Source organism: Vicia villosa, unplaced genomic scaffold, assembly GCF_029867415.1.
Source record: "Vicia villosa cultivar HV-30 ecotype Madison, WI unplaced genomic scaffold, Vvil1.0 ctg.005364F_1_1, whole genome shotgun sequence".
Taxonomy (NCBI): Eukaryota; Viridiplantae; Streptophyta; class Magnoliopsida; order Fabales; family Fabaceae; genus Vicia; species Vicia villosa.
The window spans coordinates 95,351-99,461 of NW_026706610.1; positions in this window are offsets into that span (position 1 = coordinate 95,351).

The following is a 4,111-nucleotide window of genomic DNA, read 5'->3' on the forward strand; positions in this document are numbered from 1 at the left end:
CCTTTCAGGGTGAAAGGGTCTATCCATGCCGTAAGAGGGCAGGAAGCCTTTCGTTTGGATGTTAACGGGTCATCGAGTTATCATTCGCCATAAGACTGTCCCATGCCATAGAGAGGCGGGTAGCCTAAGGGAAGGATCAGAATAGCCTTTTGTTAGGCAACCAGAGGACACCTCAGCCTTTCGTAGGCAACTTCCGAGGGACGAGATCATATTAGTGTATCGAAGGCAGCATCATTAGGGACTTATGATCTTTGCATTAATCGAGACAACATGGCTGAGGTATCCTCGTATTCCGGGGGACATGGCTATTCTGCAAAAAACACAAGGCAACAAGGCAACAGGCAACAGGCAACAAGAGGGGTTACCAAAAAGTGTCCTTGGGTGCAACAATCCTGTGATTAATTCAATATATTATCTTATAATTAGTGAGGCTAATTCAATTCAAGGCTTGCACTCCCTAAGATTACTAACCACACAGTAATATGGGGAAGGGGAAAAAGAAACCAGCGGATTCATAGTGCAATAGGGTTTGGCATAAGTAATAATTAGGCAGAAAAATAAAAGAGATTAAAGTTTAGAGTTACCGACTATTTGAGCTTTGGCGGTTGGCAAACCCTGAAAATTGGAAAAGGAAGAAATAAACAGAAAGTAGTGAGTGTATGGCTAATTCAATGGCAATTAAGGTTAACCCTAATTTAAATAAAAAGGGAAAAAGGAAATTAAAAAATTAAATATGAAGAGGACTTAGCTTTTGATCTGAGATGGCTCGTCGTCGGGGGATATGGCCAACCCTGAAAAATGAAGAAAAGAAAGGTAGAAAACTTTTTGTGGCAAATAAAAGGCATTGAAATAAAATAAATTTTGAAAAAGGCAAAAGTTTTTGAAAACATCCAGGGTAAACCCTGATTTTTAGAAAAAGGTTTTTAAAGAAAGAAAGCAAAAAGAAAAGGTTTTTGAAAATGTCCAGGGCAAACCTGCTTTTTTAGGGAATGAGGTTTTATGAAAAACGACACTAAGTTAACGGGCAACGTCTACCTAATAAATTATTTTTTAGGGTTTTATGGTTTAGGTTAAAACCAAACTTAATGAAAACCTAATTACTAAATTAATTCTAAACCTAAAATTAAAAAAACTAAATTAAAATCTAATTGTGAATTAATTATGAGCCTAACTATTAAATTAAAATTAACTAATTAATTAATTAACAAAAGTAAAATAAAATACTAATCCTAATTTCCTAGGTTAATTATCTTAATTAATCACCTAATTATGCTAAAGGTGTTAGTTAATCTAATTACTAAGATAACCTAATTATATTAATTAAAACAAGATATGAAAAGTAAGGGAAAGCACAACAATCTGGAAAGAAAGAACCTGGCGTAACCAGGTATCGAACAGGCGTCCTGCTGGTTGCAAAGGGAGAGCTTGCCATCCGATCTGTGACGTTTAGTTGTCAATGTATCCCCTCCATAGATTGAAGTACGTACAAAACTTTTTGTTTTCAAACTTGAACGTGCGTGGGGCCCATAATATGTTGACTGACGAACCAGAATCATCCACGCGCGCAGAGAAGGAATAGAATATTGGACCAGCCACCAAAATCGTTCCATGTGCTGCGCTTCATCTTCTTCATGATGGCCCATGGATTATCTACCAAATAGCTTCCAAAATCTGGAAATTTGCTACAACATATTCGTAGCAAAACCTGCAATTTTCAAACAACTAAAAAAACGATGAATCAAGGTAAATAAAAACCATGGATCGATCAAAAAAAGCCTTCTGAGTGTGATGGTGACGTTCGTTTGTCCTGGAAACGCCTAGAACCCTAAAAACGCAAGCATGGTGTTTTCATGCCCTAACAATGGCATCTTCCTTTATGGACGTTAAAGCTTCGTGTCAACGGTTCAAACCTCTCCTAAATGGTGTCAGGAACTCACGCAAACGATTAGATTGGAGTAGAACACGGTAATTAATCAAAAACGAAAATCACAATGCCAAGAATATGATGAACATTGAGCATGCATTTTATGCATTATGGGACGTAATCAATGGCTCATTCTTACCTTATACTACCTGAGGAAGAGGATTGAATGGATTGGGAGCTTTGAAATCCCTCGAGGGAGCCACACAAAAATTTTCTTATTCTTGAATATTTCTCCACTTTGAAACCCTAGCCTCCTATTGTGATTTTTCGTCCCCTTGCCTTATGTTATTGTTGTCCATATATAATAGCTGGATTTAGGTCAGAAAGTTTGCACAAAAATCCAATCATTGGCATAATGAATATTTGATTGAATCTTAGATTGGAAAAACATGGAAAGTTGCTATTTTTGTACCAATTCTTTTTCCAATCAAATATATGATTTGCTTGAGCCCCAAGACTAATCTCTTGATTGGAAAAATTAAATCACACAAAATTTGATATTTATTTTTATTTTATCTTGATTTAATTTGAATAAAAAATAAAAAATAGATAGAAATAAAATCAAGACCATGCCCCAAAGAAATTCCTTGGTCCTCATGGTGTTTCTTGGGCTTTTATATGATTCAAGATGAAGCCCCATGATTTAATTCAATATTTTTGGTATTTTAATTGATTTATTTACTATTTGAATGAATAAAATTCAATTAAATAGAAATAAAAATGCCAAAAATATAAGGATGACTTTATAGGCCCTTTTATGGATCATATGTGTGATTAGAATCCAAAACTAAGGCCCATTAGTCCAAATATCCAAAATTCTCCACTTTGCCTTTTGTGCATTTTCTCAAAATCGCCCAACTTGTGCAAGCTATAACTCTCTCATTTTTTATGGTATGGATATGTTCTGGGACTTTTTGGAAAGCCCAAGATGTCTTATATAAGCCACTTTGGAACATATTTTTCATTTGGAGATTTTATCTTGATGATATTGCTCCTGACAAAAATCAGCTTTTTGCGATCTTCTAGAAGGACCTGTAATGTATTGGCTCATATCTCTTACGCGGAAGCATTTCTTGACCTTGGGCCCAACATCAAAGTTGTGGAGAATCAAATTCCCTTGAGAATGAGCTTTGGTTGGGGAATTTCTGATTAAGCATGAGAGAGATATGATCAGTCAAAGTTAGGTTGACTTTTAGTTAAAAACCCTAAGTTAGCAACTTTGTACTTTTGTGGATTTTTGGCCTTTTCTTGATGAATCATGATCAACCCTTGATCAAATGATGAATGACACTTCAAAATGAGAATGTTGACAAAAAATCAGGAACTTTGACTGTGATTTGACCGTAGTTCGACTTTTAGGTCAACCAGTCGATTGTTGATTATTTGGGTCATTGAGTGAGCAATATTTTGAATCAGGGCTTGAAACTTGGCATGAGGGTACTGTGAATCATATGAGATACCATGGAATCCACTTGAGGTATCAAAAGTTCAAATTCCTTGATTAAATCAGAAACCCTAATTTAGAGGTTGTTGTTTAGGAGAGAGATTGCATGTTTCCTTCTTGTGTATCTTTGAGCATTTGAAAGTCAGATGGACTGAAATATGAATAAATATGATGGGCAAATTTTGGGGTATGACAGCTTCCCCTGTTCAATCTTCTTATACCTGAGGATGTAGATTGGCTTATGTGCTTGTCGGAATCTGAAGGTAGAAGAGGATTGAACACTAGAATACCCAGGAATTTGCCCTAGCTGAAGCAGGGCCTTTTGCCGGAGACGGGCTTAAAGATGCCGTCCAAGTGTTGGAAAAGATGTATAAGACGGGCTTAAAGATGCCATCTGATCTAGATAAATACGAAAGTCAGAATAAATCGTACGTTAGACTACATCCGAGCTTGAAGCATTGTAAGGCGTTTGTTGGAGATGGGCTTGAAGATGCCATCAAATGTTTGAAGAATTGTTTGTCTAAAGCAGATGCTTTTCAGACTGGATCATATGCATTGATTGTATCTGAATGCGAGACTCATCTAAATGAAGTAATGTCCTATAGAAGACTACCTGAAGAGATTCCTAGAAAGGATATGAATCATCTTAGAAAAGATTACCTAGAAAGGTTCCTAGAAAGGATGAATCATCTTAGAAAAGATTACCTAGAAAGGTTCCTAGAAAGGATGATAAATGTCTTAGA